Here is a 25,244-nt window from a genome sequence, read left to right on the forward strand (position 1 = left end):
TGAGGCCGGGAGGCATCCCAGAAGAGGTGAAGTCGGACTGAAAAGTTTCGGGAGAGCAGGGCAGGCTCACGAGGCTGCGGACCCCAGAGGCCTCACATTCCCAGGCTCTGCAGACTGCCAGGTTGCAGAGAGCTGGAGACACCATGAAGATGGAGATGAGGATCCCTCAAGAGACTTGGGGCTGCCTTTCACTCTAAAGATGGAGAAACTGAGGCCTGAGAGGTAGGGCAGGCTGCCCCGGGTCACCCAGCTGGCTAGACTTTGGGCTACACCCTGGTGCATAGTAAGTGCTAAATAAATGAAACTATGAGGTTTGGATCCCAGGAGCCAGGCCCCGCCCTCTCTCCCTTCCTGCAAATCCTTGTTGAGTACCTTCCAGGTGGTGATTAAGACACAATACCCTGATGAATCAACGTTTTAAGTTAATGTTAGCTGTTGATAAGTGGTGTGATGGTGCGTGACTGGGGGTACTGAGGAGGGGGCCTCTGAGCTGAAGGATGAGCGGGGGCCAGCCCTAAGACCATGTGGAGACCCGGTACACCAGATAGAGGGAATGGCAAATGCAAAGGCCCTGAGGCAGGAACATGTGTAAGAAGAGCAGAAAGACAGTTGTGTGGCTGGAGCACAGGGAAGGAGGGGTATGCAGGCCACGAAGAGGAGCTGGGGTTTGATTTCAAGTACATCCCTCACGTGTGATTGGCGTGGAGCCAGCCGGAAGAGCCACTGTGGGAGAACCCACGCGCCCTGACCGCAGCGGGCCAGGGAAGCAGCTCTGGGATGAGGACTTGGGCTGCACGTCTGCTCTTCATTCCCCTGATTCCTTCCACCGCAGCATTTTCTGGGAGCCCGTGGCCAGGAGGGCGGGACGTAGTCATCCGCCCCAGGCAGGGCGCTGCTTTGGCTTACCTTCCCCGTGTCCTCTGGATCACCCTGGTTTGCAGCCACCAGGGGAAGGTCATCACCACCATCACCGTCAGAAGCATCGTGGTGGGAAACATTTGTCGAACGCTCACTATATACCAGGTCCTGGGCCATGCCTTTTATGCGTGTCTGTGAGCTTGGTGTCCACTTTACAGATGAGAAGACGAAAGAGGCAAAGGCATCCAGCCGAGATTACATGTTTGTTGTGTTCCAGGGAACGTCTGGGCCTTGAGTGGTGGAATGGGCTGGAATGTTAGAGCTGAAGCCCCGCTGGAGCTAGAGTCTTTGCTGGGACTGGGATTGGAGGCTGCAAAAAGCAAAAAGCAGCAAGGTCGGCTGCCGGTCATGGAGAGAGAACAAACGTGAGAGAAGGATGATGACGTTCCTCCAACCCTGAGCAAGAAGTGGCATAAACAGACACACCTGCACACACTGGCATACAGAAACGCATGGACCCCAGTACACGCACACACGTGCATGACGCACACACGCAAGCACTGGGTGCCTTGTGCACACGTGCACGCACCCATGCCCGCGCACACACTTGAGCACGTGTACGTGAGTGCACCGTACCCACACGTGAGCACACCTCAGCACACGTGCACGCGGACGCAAACCCAATCCATGCTCACAGAACTTCATAATAGACCATCTGCATACTTCTTTTCTTAGCAATTATCATGGTTCATTCATTCATGTAACAAGCATATGTTGAGCCATTTTCGGTGCCTGGTCAGGGGGTGGGCACAGCACACCCAGCCAAGAGGACCCACAGTTTCAGCCTGACTTGCTCTGAGCTCACAGTCTAGGCTGGGAGAAGACAGACGGGAAACAGTGGACTGAAATCTTCAAGGATGTTTGTCACCGGGGCCCTGGAGGAGAAACACAGGGAGCTGTGGGGCTGGGGGCTGGTCCATGGGGACTTCCGAGAGGAGGTGCGTTTGCATGAGTGAGGGGACCAGGCTCTGGTCAAGTGACAAGTCAGGAGATGGTTTGACCAGAAGGAAGAGGCTAGCGTGGTGGGTGGGAGAAGCTCGGACAGGCCTGAAGAGCTTGGGGGAGGTGTCTGCTGACCCATACTGGCCAGCTCTGGCCCAAGAGTGCCCACATACCGACTCCCTGCCCTCACTGGGAGCCCCGAAGGGCGGGGCCAAGGCGGGTGTCTCCTGTCTGTGCCCCCACTCCCAGCACCCAGCTGGTGCCTTACACAGGAGTCTGGTCCGCAGTCTGGGAGCTGCCACAAGTGATACGCTCTCTCTCCCCTCCCCCTCCCCTCCCTGTCTCTCCTTTTCTCACCACACACAGCCCACAGTTTCTCTACCTGGGCAGTGGGTGGCTACCAGCACCTTCCTCACTGAGCCATGAGGGTGAGTTGATGGGAGCCTGCCAGAGGGGGCTTGGGCTGCTCCCCATTTCTCTAGGCAAAGATCAGCGCTGGCAGCTGGCAGGGGGCAAAACCACCCCCCACCCTATCCCAGACCCTACTGTACCCCCATCTAATACACACACACACACACACACACAGACACACACACACACAACTGCCCCGCATACAGCCCCACACCCCACTACACATCTCACACATCCCCCCACCACCATGCCTATACTACACGCGCGCGCACACACACGGCGCGCTCACGGGGCCACTGGGGAAGCCCAGCCAGGCTCACTCTCCCTCCACCAGCCAACCTCCCCCTTGAGTCCCGGGCAGGGCAGTGACAGACAGCCCGCAGACCACCGCGACACACCACCTGACCCGGGCTGCAGGGCTCTACTCATTGATCCAGAGATGCTCTTTCCTTTTCCTCAGGCGCTTCTCTGAAGGATGGAAAAATCGATGCCCACGGAAGAGCGGGTGCAGGGAAGGTGTGGACAGCAGCGGAGGGGAGAAGACCAAGGGCGGGGGGAGTCAGGCGCCTGGGGTCCCTCCGCTGCGGCACTGGCTGTTCCCCATCTCCCAGAGCAAAGTCAGAGGTCAGTGTGGTCAGCACAGGCCCAGTGGTGTGGTTTTGGTTTTCATTATTTTGCTCTGATTACCAAAGCTGTGCGTGTTCGTGTAGAAAATCAAAATCACCAAATCCATCCCCAGAGGTAACCTCCCCGTTTACGTGCATAGTAAATCCTTCCAGCCTTTTTTCTCTGCACGTTGAATGCACTTTTTATTTTTGCAAAAGTAGGACGTGCTCAACTGCTGTTTTTCATCCGACACTCTGCAGCCAGGATCCTTCTGTGCCGTTACCTGGTGACCTGCTGGCTGCACCATGAGTCATCTTGTTGCGTGGTGGACATGTGCACAGTACAGGGCTTGGGGTCAGGAATTGGCCCCTTGCTTACGTCACGTCGGGCAGGTGGCCTCCACCCTCTGACCTTGCCGTCCTCCTCTGTGTGGTGGGGCTACTGCTGACTGCCTTACAGCCTTGTGGTGAGAATTACATGAGGCAAGAGACAGAAAGTACTCATTCCTTGCGGAGCACATCAAAAATATTCCATCCACTTCAGGTATTATTATTTTTTATCCTTATGGTTATATGGCAAAACCATCATTTACTTAGCCGACCCTCTGTCATTGAACATTTAGGCTGTTTATTCAAATTCCATTAACGAAGAAGCCTTTCGTGAATATCCTTGCCGAGACTTCTTTAACAAATGCTCAATTATTAACTTTGAGTGATTTCTAGGAGAAAAGTTTTCCATGTTAGGAAAGGTATGCATGTTTTAGGACCAGTCTGTCTGCATACTCCCACATTGTCCTCCTGAAAATGTTCTGATGACACGGTGTGAGTGTCCTAGGACTGCCATATCACAAATTTGGTGGCTTAAAATAAAGAAATTTATTCCCTCACAGTTCGGGAGGCTAGAAGTCCAAAATCAAGGTGTCAGGTTTGGTTTGGTTTTGTCTTTTTTGGGTTTTTTTTTTGGGGGGGTGCCCGCACCACGTGGCTTGTGGGATCTTAGTTCCCCAACTAGGGATCGAAGCCACACCCTTGGCAGTGAAAGTGTGGAGTCCTAACCACTGGACCGCCAGGGGATTTCCTCTCTTAGCTTCTGTCAGTTGACTCGTAGCCCCCTCACCCCAGTCTCTGCCTCTGTGGTCATATCACCTCTTCCTCTGTCTATTTTTTCCCCATATGCCTCTTACAAGGACATTGTCCTATAATCCAGGATGATCTCTTCATCACAAGATCCTTAATTATATCAGCGAAGACCCTTTTTCTCAAATGAGGTAACATTCATGGGCTGTGGGGTTAGGACATGCTCATGGCTTCAGGGGGCTACCACTGAACCCACACACACTCCTACCAAGGAAAGAGCATTGTGTAAAATTCCTTTTTCCCCTCACAGGATATTCTAATCTTTTTGAAATGTTTGGCCAAGTTGATAAGGTAAAAAGGATCTCTTGCTTCAAAGTGCATTCTGTTCTGTTCTTTTCTTTTACTATCAGTGAAGAGAAACATATTTTCATCTGCTCGCTGGTCATTTGTTTTTCTTATTTTGCAATTCTTATTTCACATGCTTGTTGGTCATTTTTCTTATTGTTTTACTGATTCATGTCCTTTGCTCAATTCCTTATTAGGTATTAATTGTCTTCTTCTGCGTGTGTGAGAGCTCTTTGGAGATTAAGGATATTGAACCTTTATTATATCTTGTAATTATCTTCCTAATTGGTCACTTGCTTTGGGGGTTTTTTCATAGTTCTTCAACGTACATAACTTTTAAATTTTTTGGTAGTCAAAGCTTCGAGAGCATTTTACCATCAGGCTTTTCCCACTGACATTATTTTCATCTAGCACTTTTACAGTTTCACTTTTATATTTAATTTTTTGTTATCTCTGCAATTTATTTTCGTGATGGTGTATGTTAAGGTGTATTGCTTTCCCCCCTCATTATTGAACAGTTGTCTTAATACCACTTAATAAATAGTTCATATTTTCCCTATTGATTTTAAATGATACCTTTATAATATATTCCATTTGACTTCTGGTTCCAGTGACCTAGCAGACTGAGCTAATGGTGACACTCCCCTCACTCCTTATGCTAAGGAACATCAACAAAACTTAGCACAGCAACAGAAATCATTAATCTTGAAAAAAAGAATGGGAAACTCCCAGGTCCTGGAAGTTGGGAGGGGAAAACCAGAGCCAGGAACTATTCCGTAACATACAACCCCCAAAAGGGGCAAGATCCTCAGTGAAGAGGTGCTGACAGCTAAAAAATAGAAACAACAGGAGGAAATGATCTACCACAAGGGAGAATTAGCACAGTGTGAAACTGAGATCATAGCACAGTCTGAAAGAGACTATAAACCAAGTGTGCGTTAAATTATTAAAAGAAAAAAAGGTACGATAAGCAAATAAAAAGATACCTTAAAAAAGAGGCAGATTTGAAGGAAAACAAAGATCTAAGAATGAAAAGCAGCCACTGAAACTAAAATTTCAATGGGTGTGTTAAATAGCAGATTAGACACAGCTGAACAAATGTTCGTGAACTTAAAGATAGAACTGAGAAAATTACTCAGAATGCAGCCTACAAAGATAAAAAGATAGAAAGACCAAAAATAGAAGCAAACAGGATAGAGTGAGGAGGTCTGACATATGTCTTAGAGAAGACCTAGAAGAAGGGAGATTATGAGGAGAATGGAGGAGAGATCGTATTCAACCTGATAATGTCTGAGAATATTCCAATAGTGATGAAAGACACAACTCCTCAGATTTAAGAGGTGTATTAATTCCAAGAAGGGTAAATAACAGTTAATCTACACCTAGATATAGATACTAAATATGTAATACTAAAGACAAAGAAAATTACTTAAAGCAACCAGAAGGAAAAACTGTGCTCTCAGCACTTTGCACACTAGCTCTTTAAGTCTTCAAAATACCACTCTTAAACCTTTTAAGAATGGAAAATCGAGGCACAGAAAGTTTAGCTAATCTTTATTACTTCATGTTACTTTAGTAATTCTTGTTACAATAATGGCCCCTGAAGAATCACACTTCCCCTTGACAGTACCCTTTTGTGATGTGACTTTGCTGCTCCTGCCTTCAAGAGGACACACTTGTCACAAGGGAGAATCTTAGTCTATTTCCCCACCCTTGAGCCTGGTCTGGCCTTGAGACTTGCTTTGACCGACAGAATGCAGCCAAGATGATGTTGTGTGATTTCCAAAACCAGACCTTAAGGAGCCTTGTAGCTTCTAGTTTTGCTGTCTTAGATCACTTACTTCTGCCCTCTTGTCAAGAAACCCAGTGTAGAATACTGGTGGAAGAGAGTTGAGATGACCTACCTGACAGCCAGCACCAACTGTCAGGCTTTTGAGTGAGGCCATCTGAACGCTTTACCCCATTCAAACCCCAGATGAGAGCAGCCACATGAGTGACTCTAGGGGAGATTAGCAGAAGAACTTCCCAACTGATCCCAGCCCAAATAGCAGAATTGTGAGCGGTAGATACTTGGGCACAAAATTACCCAATTATTAATGGCAGGGCCAGGATGTGGACCTAGGCAGCCAAGAACTCCAGGTCATACGCTTTGACCACAATCCCACACAGCCTGCAAAGAAACAACAAAAAACATCAACAACAATAAAGGCCAAAAGAAAATACAGTAATAATATATCCAAGATGATGAAAGAAAATATTTGTCAACTGAAAATGTCTTTCAGCTAAACTACCTTTAAAGAGTGAAAGCAAAATAAAGACATTTTGGACAAAGACTGAGAAACTTTACCACTCACAGAACTTTGCTGAAAGAACTAATAAAGGATTATCTAAGGAGGAAGGAGATCAAACCCTCTATCAGGTATGTGATGAGCAATGAGCAAATATATTAAAATGTAGGTAAAATCTAAATAAGAGTTGGCTGTAAAAATTAATAATAATAACAAATGTAGGCTCAAAACAAGATGGAACCAAAATACTAGGAAATCATACATGGTGATTGGAAGCTATAATTGGAGTTACATCACTATAAGACTTTGTACTATCTAGGAGGAGGGTGGAGAATTTTGATTTAGATTATACTAAGTCAATTATGCCTGATAAAATTTAAAGATAACATCTAAAATGCAGAAACGGAATGTATAACTTTTATACTGACAGAGTGAAAAGGGAAGTGAAGAAAATGCAGTCAGTCCAATAGAGAGCAAAAAAGAGGAGGGAGGGAAGAAAGCCACTGATTTTTTGTATGCTTATTTTATAACTGACTGCTTTCATAGAGCTCTTCTAATATCTAATACTTTTTCACTTGCTTCCTTTGTGCTTTCAAGTAGACAATTATCCACAAATAATCATTTTGTCTTCTTTTTAGTGGTTGTCCTTTTGTATATGTTTCTTGTCTTATTGCATTGTCTAGAACTTTCAGAGCCATGTAAAATTATAGAGGCATTATTAAGCATCCTTGCCTTTATTCTGGACATGGCTCAGAATGCTTCCAGTATTTTACCATTAAATATGACATTGGCTTTTGGCTTGAGATAGGTATTCTTGGTCATTGAATTAGTCAGGATAAGTACATTATGCTGCAGTAACAAATAATGTCAAAGTATCATGGCTTGAGAGAAGTTTATTTCTTGTTCATATTAAGTTAGCTGTGGGTTCAGACAGTTCTCTAGGACAGCAGTGACTGGCTCAGCTTTGCGCCTCCACATCACCAAATGCTCCTGTGCTTACTGAAGCAAGGGATGTGGAATAGGAGAGTCTTGTACCAGCAATTAAGTGCTTCTACCCAGAAGTGGCACACAGTAGCTCACATGGCCCTGCTTAACCCCAGTGGAAAGTGCAATCCCAGCCTAGAAGGAGGACTGGAAAGATTGGCAAACATTGCAGATGTCACCAGAACCATGTTAAGGAAGCATCCTTTCGTTGCTAAGTTTAGACTTGGGACCCTGAAAGACCCTAAGAGTCAACTTGAAAAGTCAATTGGCATTGGCTGTCTGATCAGTAGCAGAGGATGCTAGTGTAAAGAAAAAGGTCAAATCATGCATTCATAGGCCCTGATGGCTACTGTCTCCATTGGAGCTCAGCTATACATGTCTCCCTCTTTAATTCCATGAGGGCTCTGAATCTTTATAAGGAATCTTCCCCTTTTCTGAGCTCATTTGAGCAGATTTCTGTTTCTTCTGCCACAAAGAGTCCCAACCAGGATAATTTGCTGGTGCTTTATTTAGGAGTTTTGTCATATTCTTAAGCAGGACTGGTCTATAGTTTTGTGGTATCTGCCAACTCTTCGTTTTAAGGTTATGCTACTTTTTTTTTTTTTTTTTTTTTGCCGTACGCGGGTCTCTCACTGTTGTGGCCTCTCCCGTTGCGGAGCACAGGCTCCGGACACGCAGGCCCAGTGGCCATGGCTCACGGGCCCAGCCGCTCCGCGGCATGTAGGATCTTCCCGGACTGGAGCACGAACCCCTGTCCCCTGCATAGGCAGGCAGACTCCCAACCACTGCGCCACCAGGGAAGCCCCTATGCTACATTTTTAAGATAGCTGGGGAAGTTCTCTATCTTTCCTGTATCCTGAAACAGAATGTTTGAAATATTTGAATATTTGCCAGTAAAAGTGTCAGCGCCAACACTTCTCTAGGAAGTAGCTCTTTACCTACCTTTTCAATTTACTCTGTAGTAATAGATTTTTTTTTGGTTTTCTTCTACTTGTTGGATTGGTTTTAGTAATATGTATTTTCCTACAAAAATATCTGCTTATTCATATTTGCAAATTTATTATCATAAGGTTTTACATAATATAATTTAATTTAAAAAAATTTGTTCCTATTGTGCATTCATTTCTCTCTGCTTACTATCATTGGATCTGCTATAAGTTTTCCTAATTTATTAGACTGCCCAGAAAAACAAGTCATCGATTTATCTTTTATTTCTATTTTTCTCTTCTCTAATTTCTTAAATTCTGCTTTTTATCTTTTTTGCCTTCTGCCCTTTCTTATTTAAAAAATTCACATCAGTGAGCTATGAATTTTCCTCCCTGTTACATTTTAACCACCTTCCCATGTGTTCAGATATGTGGTATTTGCAGCATTATTATTTGAAAATAGCTTGTCATGTAGGTTTTATTTAGAGTTATTTACAAAAATGGTTATTAGTTTTCAAAAGGTTGGCTTTTTAATTTAAATTTTTGTTAATAATTCCTAGCTTAATTGCATTGTGGTCAAAGAATGAGGCTTTTGGGGACTTCCCTGGTGGCGCAGTGGTTAAGAATCTGCCTGCCAGTGCAGGGGACACGGGTGGGTTCAAGCCCTGGTCCGGAAAGATCCCACATGCCGTGGAGCAACTAAGTCTATGCGCCACAGCTACTGAGCCTGCGCTCTAGAGCCCGCGAGCCACAACTACTGAGCCCATGTGTCGCAACTGCTGAAGCCCGCGCACCTAGAGCCCGTGCTCCGCAACAAGAGAAACCACCGCAATGAGAAGCCGTGCACCACAACGAAGAGTAGCCCCTGCTCACCGCAACCAGAGAAAGCCCATGTGCAGCACTGAAGACCCAACGCAGCCAAAAATAAATAAACAAAATAAATTAATTAATTACTTAAAAAAAAAAGAATGGGGCTTTCACTATATGTGCTTTGGGGATTATATTGAATTTTTCTTTATGGCCTAATATATGATCAATTTTCATAAATGTTTGACGGGTTCTGGCAAAGAAATGAGTATCTTTTATTTGTCGGGTACAAAGTTTAACTATTAAATCAACCTTAATAATTATATTTTTCCAGTCCTATACAAACATGGGAGGGGGAGAACATTATGTAAATATGTCAAAGACAGAAGTATGGTAAGTCTCCTCCTGTGTTTTTTTTTTGTTGTTGTTGTTGTTACCTTCCTATGTATCTAAGTTATCACTTCCTCTGGTCAGGTCTAATGCAATGTAGGACATAAAAGATTGTGACAATCAGATCTTTATTGTGACTTGTACTCTTTATCAATTCAGAAGACCTCTGTCCTATCTCATGCTTTTTGCCTGTGATTCTTGGTCTGATATGAATATTACTACCTTTGCTTTCCTTTGACTTGAACTTGTCTCATGTACCTTTGCTCAATCTTTTATTTTTAACTGTTTCATGTCCTTTGGTTTTAAGTGTATTTCTTACAGGCACCGTATAGTTAGATTTCCGTCTTAGTTTTTGTTTTATCCAATCTGAGAGTCTTTGGTATTTTACTAGGAAAACATCATGCATTTACATTCATTGTTAACATTGACCCTGCGCATCTCACTTCTATGGAAAAGCTGGTCTCTGCCTTTTTCTCTTTATCCTCTCAGCTGCTTCCTTTTGTTTTATGGACTTTGACTTTTTGCTTTAGTCTTTTGCAGACTTTGGTTAGTAGCTCTTTCATTTCTAATTGTACTCGAAGTTATCTTACACTGATAAAAGTCTTTCGTTTGTAGCTGCGATCATTCAAGGAGAAATCCCTCTTGTTTAAGAGGTCTCTCAGGTCCCTTTTGATCCACACTGATGTGACTTAAAGCTCTAGATTCAGATGGTCAGATGATTATTTTTCCATTCTATGATTTGTCATTTAAGAACAATTTTTGACACTTGTCTTTAGTCTGGAAGTGATACTGACAATAAATCTTTAGACTTGCTGCTTTTTAGCTGGTTTCAGACTTCTTAAGACACAGGGGTTATCATTCTTAAGACTCCCAGCTGATGGGAGCATATCTTTCAGTAACAAGTGCTCAGTATTTCCCCCAAACCTCATAAACATGGCTCCCTCATCACTTAGCATGTCACAATCTAAACCAGCCTGGGTTTGTTCTTTTATAAGTAACTCACTTTCCTTCCTGGAGGCATATACAAGTTGTCATTATTTGTATAAATCACATTGCTTTCCAGAATGTCTCAGTAGAGGCCTCCATTTATTTCCCCCAGAATGCAGTGAACCTTTGCAATCTGCATATTCAGATCTTTTTGTTTGGTTTTAAGGCACAGGTGAATTTTCCTCATTATATTCTAAGTTATCTCTTATTCTAGCCTTTTTTTCAAGAATCCCAGTTATGCGTTTGCTGTCTGCTAATCCTCACGACTTTCTCATGCTTTGTTTTCATCTCTCGATTTCTGCCACACGTTTTAGAAAATGTCTCAAGGTTGGCCTCTCTTCATCACTGATTGCATTTTCTGTATTTCAATTTCCGCTTTTCACTGTCTCTAGTATGGACTTGAACTCTGCTACTATGTTTTTTCTTTCCTTGCGATCTTTCCTAACCCCATCTATCTTAGTTTCCTAGGGCAGCTATATGAAATGACTGCAACTGGGTGGCTTAACACAACAGAAGTGTGTTCTCTCACAGTTCTGGAGGCCAGAAGTCTGAAATCCAGGTGTTGGCAGGGTTGGTTCCTTCTGGAGGCTCTGAGGGTGAGTCTGTTCCATGCCCCTCTCCTGGCTTATGGCATTTCTTGGCTTGTAGCTGTATCACTCCAATCTCTGCCGCTACCTTCACACGTCCTCCTCCTGTTTCTCTCCTGTCTGTGTTTCTCTTCTAACATGGACACTTATCATTGGATTTAGGGCCCACCCAGTTCATCCAGGATGATCTCATCTTGAGATTCTTAATTATATCTGCAAAGACCCTTTTCCCAAGTAAGGTTACATTCGCAATTACCAAGGGGTAGGACTTGGACAGGTCTTTTTGGAGACCACAGTTCAAGGCGCTACACAATCCACGTCCACGTCCCTTTTTTTATATCCTCACGCTGCCTTTTCCCATGTGCCGGGGCTGCCCTGTGCTTTCCCGCTCCTGTTTTGCAGAGCACGTCTTTCCGTTAAGGTCGCCACACCGTTTCCTGACGTCTTCTGGTTCCTTTAGGAACCTGCTGTCAGCCGCCTGCTCTCGAGTGTTGCAGAATGCCGGTTCCCTTTCCATGTTCAGCAGTGTTCTTTCACAGTCCTTTGTGGTTGATGCTTTTGCCTCCGTATTGTCCCTCAGACACAGAAACATGAACCCACACTCCAGGATTTTAAGTAGACAGGATGTGTAGATTGCCTCTGGTCCTGTCCTCTTATTACTTGTTTGGTGGCTCCATCCCATTCTCAGGGTCTGTTCTGGGCAACAGGATCAAGTAGGCTTTGCTCGATCCATGTCCCAGTTTCCAGCAGGTTCTGCCAACTGCAGCCCTGCTGAACGAAGGTGGCATCCGCTCTGGTCCAGCTAAATGGTTCTTGGATTTTCTGAACAGATAAAATAAGCAAAAGTCCCAGCATGCACTGCTACTGGGGAGTTTCCTAGTGTTCTCCCCCCGCACTCCCCCTACAATGATCACCTTTGCTTCCCAGAATCCCATGCACCATGAAAGCCCCCTGCTTGCCCACTTTCTCTGAATGACTAGGGGACATTACTCCAATAGCATCTGTGGGAGAGGGACAGCTATCCAGTTTTCAGATTGGCACAGATTCCGGGTCTCTGACTGGGGGCAAATGATGGAGGAGGTTCTGAGCCCCTTCCTACCTTTGTCCCCGGTCTCTCTCCAACACCGGCCCCCCACCCCCACTATTATCATCAGCATGGGCTCCTCCCAGATTCTGGCATGGGGTTGGCAGCTGTTTCCCACAATGAATAAGCTTTCATATTTCTCACTACGTTCATGGGTATTTCGTGGAAAACTAAGAATGGCTCTATCAGGGTTTCTAGTTACACGTCATCTTATATAGAAGTCCACAGGTTTTTAGTGCTTTTTTTTTTTAAAGCTCAGACTCACTCATTCATGCACATTTATTTATTCAAAAAAAGTAGTGTGTTCACGGCTTGGCTTCCTAGTGGATGTCAGGATAAATCAGCTAATAATACAGGAGAGTTCTGCAAAGATGGAGGAATAGGGAAAAGGCCCAGGCCCCCGCCTCTTCCTTCCTCCGCTCTGCAAACCTGACTTCTCCAGAGAGCTCTCCATCTTGAAGACCTTGTTCTTGTGCTCCCAAATTAGCAGTCTGTGAAATCAGACACATTTATTGAGAACTTTCTTTTGCTCCAGGCAAAAGTAAGGGGAAAGGAAGTAGTCTAGGGGAGAGGAGGATAAAATCGTTAGGATTCCTGCCCTCATGGTACACAGCTTCCACTTCCCTGCTGTAGAGCACGGTGCCTGTTTTCATCATGGTTTGTGATGATTATTTGAATAATCACCTCACTAGACTCCTGTCAGATTGGCAGCCCCGTGAGTGCAGGAACAGTGTCTGTATCCTTGTTTGTTAGCACAGCTGGGACTGGGTAGGGCCGCCTGAAGGACAGGCCATCTGAGCTGGGCTCTGAAGGGTGGATAGGAGTTCTGTGTAGATAAGGAGGGTGGGAGCAAGAGAGAGGGGTGAAGTCTCTCTCTCTGGGGTCTCCTCAGCCCAAACTTGACCCTCCCTCTTGGCCTAGTTCTCACTGTGGTTTCTGCTGCGACATGGAGAAAGTTCCTCTCTGGATCTCTTTAGAGGCTGAACAGCCCCGTGTCTGGGCAGTGCTCAGAGAAGGATGAGGTCTGCAGGAATTGATGGCCAGGTTGCCTAGGCCTAAGAGCTCAGCTGGGGAGAATGGACAGAGGCCCATGTTTGCCTCCTCTGGGCTCCCTTTCTCTATCTTTTCAAAGCAGATATAAGTGGTGCCCGTCCCACCGTGGCAGCCACGGGTTGTCATTACTTTCCAACAGGCACGTTCATGGCTGGGTCTCCTGGATGGGACCCAAAAGCCATTTGCCCGGGAGGCAGAATTTGAGTCAGGTCCAGCTGGGTCTTCCCATCCTTTATTTGCGCAATCCTATTAATAATTAACGATACAGTAATGAGAATTGCTCTTAATAGAATCTGTTGTCATCACGGCATTCTGTTCCCCGCCAAGGGTTTCCCCCAAAAGGATTCACGGTCACATGGCTGTGCCTCCTGCCACCTCACTGGAAGGTCCCCTGCCGTTGTCCTTCCCTCCTCTCTTCTGGGCCTGAGCCCCCTCTCTGCTGACCTGGAAGCCCCACTTTCTCCTCTACCATTTCCTGTCCCCTCTCTGAAGCCCCGCCCACCAGCCCCTCCAGGTTCCCGCTGTGGCGTGAGGCCGCCCCATCCCTCAGCCAAGCCTCGTCTGTCACCAGGGCAAACTGGTCCCACTGGGCAGGGGCACGGACGCCCCCGGAAGCAGCTGTGTGCCCAGCCTGGGGCGGGCGTGAGACCCACACTGTGTATACAGAGGCTGACACTGGACCCAAAACTCACTTCCAGCAAAGGTCCCTAGGATGGGTGTGGAGGAAAGGAAACCTGGCCAGGACGGCTTAAGTCCTGGCTGGGCCACTGTTTATGGGACCGTGGCGAGTGTTGTCACCCCTGCCTCCAGCCTCAGTTTATTCACCTGCAGAATGGGGATGAAGATGGTCCCCACCCCACCAGAATGTTCTGGGGAGAAGGGGAACGAAGCAGATTTCAGGGGAAGCTCCTTAATACTCACTCCCAGAAAATACCCATGGCGTGCCCAGGGTTTAGCTATCGTTATGCTATTCTCTGTGGCCTTGTTTATGATATCACAACTTGGAAACCACCTCCGTGTTCAATAATAGGGGATTGGCTCAAGTAAGTGTGAGCGTACCAACACTGTGGGCACTCAGCTGCTGTTGGAAAGGGGGCTTTGGGCCTGCTTCTGTGCCTAAGAGTCTCCTGGGACTCCTGGCGCAATGCAGTTCTGGGGGCCCGGGGCTGAGACCCTGCACTTCTTTTTCGTTTGTTTGTTTGCCCTGCAGTGCAGCTTGCAGGATCTGTTACCTGACCAGGGATTGGACCTGGGCAGTGAAAGCCCGGAATCCTGACCACGAGGCCACCAAGGAACTACCCCCACCCCTGCCCCCAAGATCCTGCAGTTCTAACAGCTGCTGCTTGGGGAGCACTCTCTGGGTACCAGCGGGTAGAGGCCTTGGGTGGCGGAGAAGTTTGAGTTCTGCTGGTGAAAGGAAGAACCCGGCTGCGAACCAGAATGTTCTGTGATCCCCTTACTGGGCTCAAGGCAGAGCTCATGCTGCATACCCAGTACGAAGTCTGGAGGCTAGAGGCTCAGGCACTCAGAGTGCTATGGATGGGTGATGAATTATAGATCATTTAAATTTTTCTCTTTGGTTTATCTTAATTTCAAAATTATCCACAGTTAACGTGTATTACTTTCGTAAATGGAGAAAAACGTAATTTTCTTTAAAAAAAGAACAAATGTTCTCTGCCTTTCCCTACAACACAAGTCAGGGTGATATTCAGCGTGGAAAGATGGGAACGCTGCAGAGACGAGGATCAGTGTGGATTCCGGCCTCGCTCCAGAGCCTGTGTGCCGGGCTGTGGGCTGGCCTGAGCCAGCCACGAGGCTCTGGTGCTCAGCACGTCCCTATGCCAAGCTAAGCCCTCTGCACCCAGCGTCCCCGTCCCCCATACCCCCGGGAGGGGACCAGCGCAAGGCACTGGTACCAGCTCCACTTCGCAGCTGAGGGAGCCAGCTGGGAAGTGAAGGACCCAGCCAGGGTCCCCCAGCTCCCTGGGGGGTGGGGGGTGGGGAGGGGCCTGCCAGGAGGAAGCCCCTTCCTCCTTGAAGGTCTTCTTTTGGCCACTAGTCAGGGCAGCCTCACCGGAAAAACAGGTGATGAAGAGCTTTTAAAATTAGCTGGAGTTTTTCTGTCCTGGCGGAGGCAATGGGGAGCCATTGAGTGTTCTAAGTGAAGACGAAATGATTCAAGTTGTGAGCAGCTTGGAGCAGAGAGCTGTGGCGACAGGAGACCCCGACCCAGGCCAGGAGGTGATTACAATAGGCTGGGCTGGATAATACAGAACAAGGACAATATTAGTTAACATTTACTCAACTCCTATGATGCCCAAGGACACGATAAACACTCTTCACTTAATCTTTCCAGGACGGTGCTGTGGTTCTCCCCATTCTGCAGATGAAGAACTGAGGCTCAGTGCCTCGAGGAGGTGCAGGTGGGATGAGGACCCAGGTCATGTGACTTCAAAGTGGGTACCCTTAGCACAATGCTACCCCACAGAGAGAACAGAGAGAAAGGAAGATGGGTCCCAGGGAAGGAGTGGGGTGTGAGGATGGAGCTGGAGTGGGATGGGGTGGGATGGAGCCATCCTTTGACCATCACTAGTGACCCCATCTCCCAGGCAGGCCTTGAGCCAAGCTAGAGGATTGGAGATAGACAAGACGCAGCCCCTCCTGGACAGTCTAGTGGAGGCAAGAGACGAGTAGGCAGACCGTGGAGGGAGAGAAAGCCCTGGCTGAGTCCTAAAGAATGAACAGCTGATCCGATGACACAAGAGAGAATTCCGGTCGTCCGAACAGCACGTGCAAGGGCACAGAGGCCAGAAGGTAGCTGGTCTGTCTGGAGCAGAGGTGGGGGGCGGGGAGGCTGCAGGGGTGGGCAGGAACCAGAGCCTTCAAAGCCAAGGGAAGGAGCCGATTTCGGGCATTTGCGTTACTGGGTCATCGTGGGCTGGGGTGACACTTCACCAGAACTGCAGGGCCCTTTGTGGAGTGTGGATCATTGGGGGCCGTCCTGGAGAGGGTCCTGGAAGAGGCTGGTGTGGCGTTCCAGGTGGGAGACGGAGGAGCAGTAGAGGGAGGCACGGTGGCTGGGAGGGGGCGCAGATGTGCAATCCCCTAGGGAGGCAGAGTGGCTGCACACTGCGGGAGGCGTGAGGAGGAGAGGAAGCAGGATGGCTGGGTGCCACCCATGGGCGGTGGTTCTCAGAGAGGGGGCGATGAAGTCTGGGGGACTCACTCGCCCTGTGGGCAGCAGAGAGGGGCAGGTGTAGAGGACTGCTCTCCAGGGTGCCCTGGATGTCCCACACCCTAGCGGTGGTCCTCCCATGGGGCTGCTGGGAAATGCTGGCCCCTGTTGCTGTGGCTGCGGGCCTCAGGCTGGAATCTCTGATGGGGTAGAAGGCGCCAGCCCAAATGATGCTGGAGCTGCCTTGAGCTGAGGTAGGGGGCGCATCTCATCAAATCCTCCCTCCAGCCTCTCTCAGCAGGAACATACTTGGGGTAATTTGCAGAGGGGGGAAACTTGAGGGCTGGTGTCCTGTGCCCAAGGACACACATCTGGAGGGTGATGGGATCCATCGGAGAGGCTCTGAGACCGTCCCTGGGCACTTTGCTTGTCCAGGCCAGAGGAGGTGGGGGAGAGTGCATTGTGACCCCTGCTCTCTGGGAGCTAGCGCCCCCCTGCCAGCCTCTGCCCAAGGACATCAAGTAGTGGGGCGTGGTGTCCTGGAGCCTTGGCGGGAGCTGGCCCTGGATCAGGAACGGGAGAGTGAGGGGGAAGCAGCCTGCAGAGGGGACAGGGGAGACAACCTGAGCTGCAGCCTTCCTTAACAGCGCCCCCCTGCTTCCTGGGAAGCAGACAGCCCACTCTGCACAGGTCACACAGGCACTGCACCCAGCAGATACAGCCGGAAACTGGCACTGCCCACTGGCCCGGCTCAGCCAGCAGCCAGGACCACAGAGGGTGAGACCTTTGGGCTGGGAGCGCTTGAGTCTCCATCTCTTAATTCCATGGCTGTTACCCAGTTAATTCTCACTGAACCTTACGGGGTGGGTACTATTACCATCCCCATTTTACAGACGACGACACTGAGGCCCAGAGAGAATGACATGAGCTGGAGCCTGAAACTTGCAAGGTGCAGGGCCTGCCTTCCCAGTAGACACCAGTGAAGTCCAGCTCCTTGAGTGGTGTCCTCACGCACAGCTGGTGAGGGGGCCTTCATCACCCCACGTGAGTAGCTGGAAACTGAGGCTCAGCCTGGGTGGAGACTGGGGCAAGGTCACACAGTCAGGCTGCAAGGCACCTTCCCCTGCCCCATGCCACCCATCGGCCTCCCTGCCGACCCCCACAGAGGGGAGTGCCAGGAGGTCCACGGGAGGAAGTCCCTTTCTCAGGGCCAGAAGGGAAGAAGAGACAGGGGCGGGTGATCCAAGGTTCTGATCACCTGAGCTGCTGAGACCTGGCTCAGCTTGCCCAGGGAGGTGGCCCTGGCCAGCAGACCCGGGCAGCTCGCCACACACCCAGATGCCCCAGGATGCCCCAGGAGCGTAGGAGTAGTCAGAGACAGAGCCAGCTTCATCTCATCACATCCATGCATGGTACTGTGGAAGCCAGACCTGGAGGTTCTAGAGCAATGTTCTGGGAGCTCAAAGGAGCCTCAGTCCCCCAGCCTCCCAGGCCAGGTACCCCCGCCCCAAGATGGGATCCCCCTGGCAGGCAAACCAAAATCATTTGGGAAATTCTACAAGCTCTGTCCCTGTGTTGGAAACAAAGCATCCACGTCAGCACATGAAGGCACTGAGAAGTCCCGCAAGAAAGAACCCTGCTCAATTTTGCTTAATCCAGCCTTGCCCACAATTTACTGAACCATGAACTCCACTTTTTCCATGAAATATGTATTAGCATCTGTGGCACATTAAACATGGCCACAGATTCTTTGGCACTCCCATCATCGAGAGGCGGGGTCTATTCCCCCTTCCCTTCAGCCTGGGTGGGCCACGCGACCGCTTTGACCAGTGAGGACGGCAGAAGCGACGCTGGAACAGTTCCAGAACTGGCCTGGCAGCTTCACCTCTTGCCTCTTGGAGCCTTGAGTCTTGACACAAGAAATCCAGTCTAGGTTGCTGGAAAGGGTATAGGATACAGCAGCAAGATGAGGCCTTCCTGGGCACCCAGCCCAGCGGAGCCTTCAGATGACCCCGGCCTCAGCTGCTGTCTGCCTACAACTGCATGAGAGACTCCAAGCAAGAACCTGCCCAGCTAAGCCCCATCAACTCCGGCATCACCAGGAAGACTAATAAACTAATGCTTGAAAGCACTGCACTGGGGGTGGTTTATCACACAGCAGCGGATAACTGGAACAGCGCCCTACAGACCCCCTCAGGTGATGACAGGCCTCCACCCCATCCTCCTTGTCCATCACACCATGCCAGACCCCTCAGTCCTTGCACCATGCCTTTGTTCAGGGCACGCCCTCTGCCTCCTTTTCTATTTGGGAAGATCTTTCTAGACGGAGCTCTTAGGAAGCCTCCACTTTGAAGACGTTTCTAACAACCATCAAGGCAGCTGCAGCAACCCAAGGCTGGGATCTGCCTGGGCTCGCACTTGCCAGCTGTATGAACTGGGACACGTTTGGGCCTCAGTTTCTTCAACTGTAAAATGGGGATAATAATGGTAATTACTGCATGAGGCTGTTGTGTAGATTTAACAAGGCAGCAGGGGTAAAGCCTATGGTAGGTGCTGTATAAATGTGGCCATTACTAGCTGCTCAGTTCCTCCGTTGGCATATGGCCTAACACTGGGAGAGGGGCATTTGCACTCTGGCTTCCCGGGACCAGGCATTCACTCTCCGCAGGGTAGGTCTCCTGTAGCTCACCCAAGCACGGCCTCGTGAAGCTGCTGGGGCTCAAGGGAGGTTTGGTGGAGGATGAAAGGCTCAGAGACTCCTCGACCTGTCCTCCTGGGAGGATCCTTGGAGATTAGGGAGCACAGCTCCCTTATTTTTACTGAGGCCCAGAGAGATAGTGGGCCTGACCCAAGGTCACACAGCTGGTTCTGGAACTGGACCCCAGGCCTCAGCATGCCATCCCGTGCCTTGTCTGACACGGGGGTCCCCAAGTCTCAGGGACTGGCCTCTTTGACTCCCCTAGTCCCTCTTGTGTCCTCCCTGCCCCTGGAGCCTCCTGAGGTGCAAGTTACCCCACAGCCTGATCGCTGGCTCCATGGTGAGACCCACTGGCTGCGGAGGGCACAGCCTGAGACCGAGGGTCCTCCTCACTCTCCCTTTTCTCTGTTCTCTCCATAGATGCGATCAGCCAGGGAATGTGAACTGGGCAACCATAACGTGCCAGGCGGAGATGCAAGCTGTCCTGCCAACCACAGACGGCCGTGGGGAAACCCCAAACCTGCATTAGCGGAAAGACGTGGGGATGCTATCAACTACCCCGGCCTGCAAGTGAAGCAGTGTGTGAGAGCCTGACACGTGGCCCAAATCCCAGCCGCTGCTCTCACTAGCTGGGGGATCTTGGGTGTGTTACTGCTCTGAGCCTCACCTTCCCCATCTGTAAACTGGGCGAATAAGAACCCTTCCACCAGGGATGAGCTCCATTTTGGAGAGCCAGGGGCCATGTTGGGCATCTAGACCAACGCCCCTCCTTCAAGATCTGACAGCCCCTCCCACCGCCTCTCTGCCCTTTCTTCCTGTCAGTTCCTAGGTGGGTTCCAGTTCTAAACCCACTTGGGGTGTCCTGGGGCTCAAGGAGGATAGCGTCTAGAACCTTTGGGGAGGATCATAGGGTCCTAGAGAAATCCTTCCTGCAGAGGAAAGGTGGCTGGCATGGGCAGGGCAGGCCTCGGGCTAGGGTCCCACAGGCCTCAGACACCAATGCCAGTCCGTGTGGGAGCCATGGGATTCTCTCTCCCAGGGTTTGTGGGGATGAGTTTGTGTGTTTGTTTCACAGAGAGGGGTGTGTGTGTGTGTGTGTGTGTGCACATGTGTGTGGTGTTTGCTCGGTGCGGGGAGCTGGGGACAGGGAGGGGGTGGTCCTGCAGCTGCCTTCAGTCCCAGGAGAGCTCCACAAGCCAGGCCTGTCCGTGCCTCTGGGGCAACCCCAGGACCCTGATTTGAGAGCATTGCTACTGCCCATTGCTGCTTCAGGATTAGAGCTGAGAGCTTCAAACAGAGCCCTCCTGACAACAGGCCTGGAGGCCGGGCTTAAAGGGGCCGCTGAAATTATAAATAGCCACCTTCCCAGTGACTCCCCAGTCCTTCGCGGGCGGGGGGGGGGGGGGGGGGAATGTTCCACCAACCCCTTCACCATCTTCCAGTCCAGCCAACAGCCAGCTTCAGGGAGGGCGGGTGGGGCAAGGAGGAGCTGGCGCCTGTCAGAAGGGTTGTGCTCAAAAAAAAAACAAACAAGAGTTCCTATAGTAAAAGACACACTGGTTTGAAGTTGCAGGGAGCAGGGAGCGTCTGCCAAGAGACCCAGCTGGTGACCCTGAGGATGCTGCCTGAGGATTCCTCCATTATTAAGGAATATGCTCCCTCTCCCCAGCTCTCTTGCGCTTCTGTGTCAGGCTCAGAAATGGCTTAAGGGGAGGGGCTGGCATTCAACTCCGGGGTCTAGGCAACCATGCCATCCATCTGGCCTCGCTGGAATTCAGTTTCCCCACTCCTGGAGGAGAAGAGACAGGCAGGGAGGAGAGACAGAGGGAGCAGGCAGTGCAAACCGAGGACCTGTTCTGGGTCAGGCACCGAGGCAAGTGCTGTGAAGGGTCGGATCATCTCTGAGCCTAGGTCCCAGCTCACAAAAAGCGAGTCCGCAGAAGTCAATTTTGTTGAGCTAGTTAAATGGCTGGTAACCCCGCCCCCAGGTCCCTTCCATGCCTACCAGGCACTTCACCTCTCAGGGCCTCCCTTTTCCATCTGTGAATTAAAGGATAGACAAGGGCAACGATGACCGGCATTGGAGCGTCTGCCCTGCTGGCAGGGGCTGCTGTGGCCCCGTTGCACAGGTGGGAGACCGAGGCCGGCCAGGTGTGCAGGGACTTACAGCCCTCGGGACCACACTGCCAGGACAAAGCCCAGGAGGGATTAGAACTCAACTCCGTCTCATTCCACACCCGAGCTCTTTAAACTCTCCCTTTGTGCGTGCCTGTAACTGATTGCCCCACCAACTGATTAACTGATTGACTGATTACCTGCCACGGCCCCTCCTCCTGACGGGCCTTCCAGGGAGCCCCCTCCGACCCCCACGGCCCAGCTCACGTTCCCCCGACCACGCACCCCAGGTGCGCCCCCAACAAGCAGTGCGGGAGGGGGCGGGGCCTGGGCGGGGCTCCCGCGGCCTCCCGCCCCCGCCCGCCAGCAGCCGGCTTCTTAATCTGCAGCCCTTGTGGCTCTGCCTGTCGCCCGCCGGTTGTCAGGGAAACGACCTCTCCCCTCTGAACCTTCAAAGGGCTCCTCCCACTCCTGCGGGCGGGAGCTGGGGTCCTTGGATGAGAGACTGGGGAGACAGAGACGGGGGAGGGACACCCAGAGATGGAGAGACAGCGCAGCGAGAGGGAGAGACAGGGAGACAGAGACAGAGACGCACCCTGGCAGGGAGAGACACAGGCCGCAGAGAGAATGGAGGTGGAGAAAAAAGAGACAGTGACAAGAAAACGCACCCCCGCCCCTGCCACAGCAACAGAGGCAGAGAGATGGAGAGAGACAGTCACAGCCGTGTACAGAGACAGGGAGAGAGATCTTGGGAGAGGCAGGGTCAGCATAGAGATGGGGGGTGGGGGGCGGTGGACGGGGCCCCCCAAAGAGAAAAGACTAGGGCCAGCCAGGGGTAGAGAGTCGGGAGGGGGCGAACTTGTGAAAATAAATATTTATAAAATGAGATTTTCTAAATTCTTTTTGCATTTCCGTAGTAAATTATTCATCTGTGTATCTCCCTCTCTCCTAACTGCTTAGGGAGCTGTCAAGGGGGTGTGGCTTTCTGTGTTCCCCCCCACCCCGCCCCGCCCCGTCTTCCTCCCCCACCCTCTTCCTCCCCCCTCCCCCACCTCTCTCCGTCTATCCCCTTCCCCCCTCCCTAATCCTCTCCTTCCTGCCCCTTCCTTCCCTCCTCCTCCCTCTTCTCCCCACTCCGTTTCCTATCCCCTCTGACCCCTCTCCCGTCTCCCGCCTCCCCTCCTCCCCACTTCCCTCCTCCCGCTTCCCGTCTCCCCCTCCCCTTCCTGCTCCGGTTGGAGCTGAGCACCGGAGGCTGGCGGGGAGGGGTCGCCGCCCGGAGGTGACCGGCTGCCACGCTCTCGCGTTTCCTCCCCGCCTTAAATAAGAATAATCGTCTAAGTCAGCGGGGCTGGGATTGAAAAAACACTCGTCGCTGGCAGTCTGGCACCCCCAACCGGGACCACGGAAATCTTCCTCCAGAGGACTGGGGACGCTGGAGTTGGGGGGAAGGTGGAAGCTGGGCCAGGAGGGGGCTGCCGTCCCAGGAGGGCCCCGGCTGGAGCCCGAGGCCACACTGCTTCCAGGGGACCTTGCTGAGCCTCAGTTTTCTGCTCTGTGGGATGGGGCCAAAGACTAACTTCCTGTTCTCTAGGGCCACACCAGCTCTCAAATCTGTGAGTCTAGAAGTTTTCAAGGCCCATCCCCACAGCTGATCAGGCAAAAAGGAGGAACAGGGGAATGAGTCTTCAAGGTATGATGTGAGTTCCTAAAGTCAGGCAAGGAGTGGGGAAAAGCCCGCCCAGCCCCCAGTCACAGTGGGCCACACCACTCTCAGTCTGTGGCCTTGAGCACAGCCTCCGTTTCCTCGCCTGCAAACTGAGCCGTGATGCTTCCCTCCCCTTGACAGAGGCCAAGGGCCCTCCCCCTGCGAACTGCTGCACACTGCACACGTCAGCGGCTAAGTGGCAGTTCCCTGCTCCATGTCACCTGTGCCCAGCCATCCCCCTCCTCGCCCAGCCTCCAGGTCCCCTGCACTAAACAGCAACAGGAAAGAGGGCTGGAACCTCTTCTCTCCCAGCAAGGAGCAGTCAGCACCAGAGAAACCAAGGTAGGTGGCAGATCAGAGCCTTCCCTGCTACCGACACCAGGCTAGAAGTCAGGAGCAAACCTTTGGGGATTCTTCAGAGTTCTGCATCCTTTTCCTCCATGTGATGCCGCAGGTGGAAGGCGGCCTTCCCTTTCTGGGCCAGGAGGCCCGGGTGTCAGGTCCTGAGTTTGATTCGTGACCCTGCTGTTTGACCTTAGCCTTTGACCTTTCCCTCTGGGGCAAAGAGTTCCAAGGTTCCTTCCAGCCCCTTTCTGTTTAGGATTCTGTTTTCTTTTTTTTGCTGTATGCGGGCCTCTCACTGTTGTGGCCTCTCGCATTGCGGAGCACAGGCTCCGGACGCACAGGCGCAGTGGCCATGGCTCACGGGCCCAGCTGCTCCGCGGCATGTGGGATCCTCCCAGACCGGGGCACGAACCCGTGTCCCCTGCATCGGCAGGCGGACTCTCCACCACTGCGCCACCAGGGAAGCCCTGTTTAGGATTCTTATTACTGCTGTTGACAGTGATGAGCGCCACTGGTCCATGACTCACTAGGTGCCAGGAGCAGTGCTCGGAGCCTCACAGCTCCTTTCAGCCTCCCCCCACCCTTCTCATCTAGGGCCCAGTGACTGCTGCCCCATTTTACAGATGAGGACGCTGAAGCTCAGAGCGGGGACTTGCCTCAGATCAAGAGGCTGGACAGCGGCTGACGGGTGCTCTCGCTTTGGCGACACAGAAGGGTGTCCTCACCCAGCTCCCTGTGCTGCCCACAGGGACATCTTAGGTCAGGTCAGTGCTGCCCGGAGGGAAGGTGGCCCTTGGGATCAGAGTTGTCCAGCCTGCCCCAGCCTAGTGACCTCAGGCCCGACAGGTCCCTCAGAAACACCGGTCTCTGATCTGAAGACTTCTCTTCGTCTTTTCCATAAGCACAGTGAGAGATGCATTGGGAAAATGACCCCCCTCTGGATAATTATCCCACATCCTGTGACCGGTGACACATTTGCTGGCCTAAAACGGTGGCTTTCAAGCCTCTGATAGACCCTAAGGGGCATTGGGAAAAGGGGGCAGGTGGGCTCCTGCTTCGTTCAGTATGGATCACTTGGGCAGGATCTGTCTTGAGAAGGAATAAGGCCCAAGGTTGAGGTGGGAAGGTGCATGTGAAGAACCAGTTTGAAACCCACTGTTGTAAATAATGAGGAGCCGTTTGGGATGGAGCATTGCGGCTTCCTGAAGTCCCCACTTACGTAACTTGGCTCTCCCCTGGCTGCCACCCCAAGGGTGAGCAGACAAACAAAACTGCAACTAAAGAGGCTTCTCCCAGGACTCTCTGGCCCAGAATCCTTTACGAGGTCATTGCATTCAGTCACTCAGACAGGGCCACCCAGTGGGTGCCGTCATACCCACAGTGTAAACGCGCAAACTGGGGCTCAGAGACCTTCAGTAATTTGCCCAAGGTCACACAGCCAGCATGAGGCTCAACTAGGACACTCGGGCTTCTGACACTGACTGCCCTGCCCTGAAGAAGCAGCACGGTCACCCAGCGTGTGTCATTGGCTCCTGCCCCCGTCCTGCTCCAGTCAGTGTCAAGCCATCCCCAGGGGTTTCTTTGGGCACCGGGAGGAATCACAGATGCTCAGGAACAGATCTGAGGAGCTGTTCAAATATATTCAGGAAAGAAAACAGCCACGGCCCCAGACAGAGCTGGTCCTGCTGTGGGCACTGCCATGCCCTCCACGTACCCACCCCTCAGCCGGGGCTCCTCTATCCCCGCTGCAGGTGACAGCCATGTTTGCCACTCCCCGATGGAGTTGTCCCTAAAGTTCC

The 25,244-nt window shown here is 51.0% G+C and overlaps 1 long non-coding RNA gene across 1 annotated transcript; it reads left to right on the forward strand.

The window, feature by feature from the left end:
* Nucleotides 1-22,842: 22,842 nt before the first annotated feature.
* Nucleotides 22,843-24,172, forward strand: LOC116755994. Its single transcript, XR_004350503.1, has 3 exons — nt 22,843-23,085; nt 23,242-23,442; nt 24,040-24,172. It is a non-coding gene; the product is annotated as an uncharacterized LOC116755994 (long non-coding RNA).
* The last annotated feature ends 1,072 nt before the right edge of the window (nt 24,173-25,244 follow it).

The sequence above is a fragment of the Phocoena sinus genome, chromosome 6 (genome assembly GCF_008692025.1).
Source record: "Phocoena sinus isolate mPhoSin1 chromosome 6, mPhoSin1.pri, whole genome shotgun sequence".
Taxonomy (NCBI): domain Eukaryota; kingdom Metazoa; phylum Chordata; class Mammalia; order Artiodactyla; family Phocoenidae; genus Phocoena; species Phocoena sinus.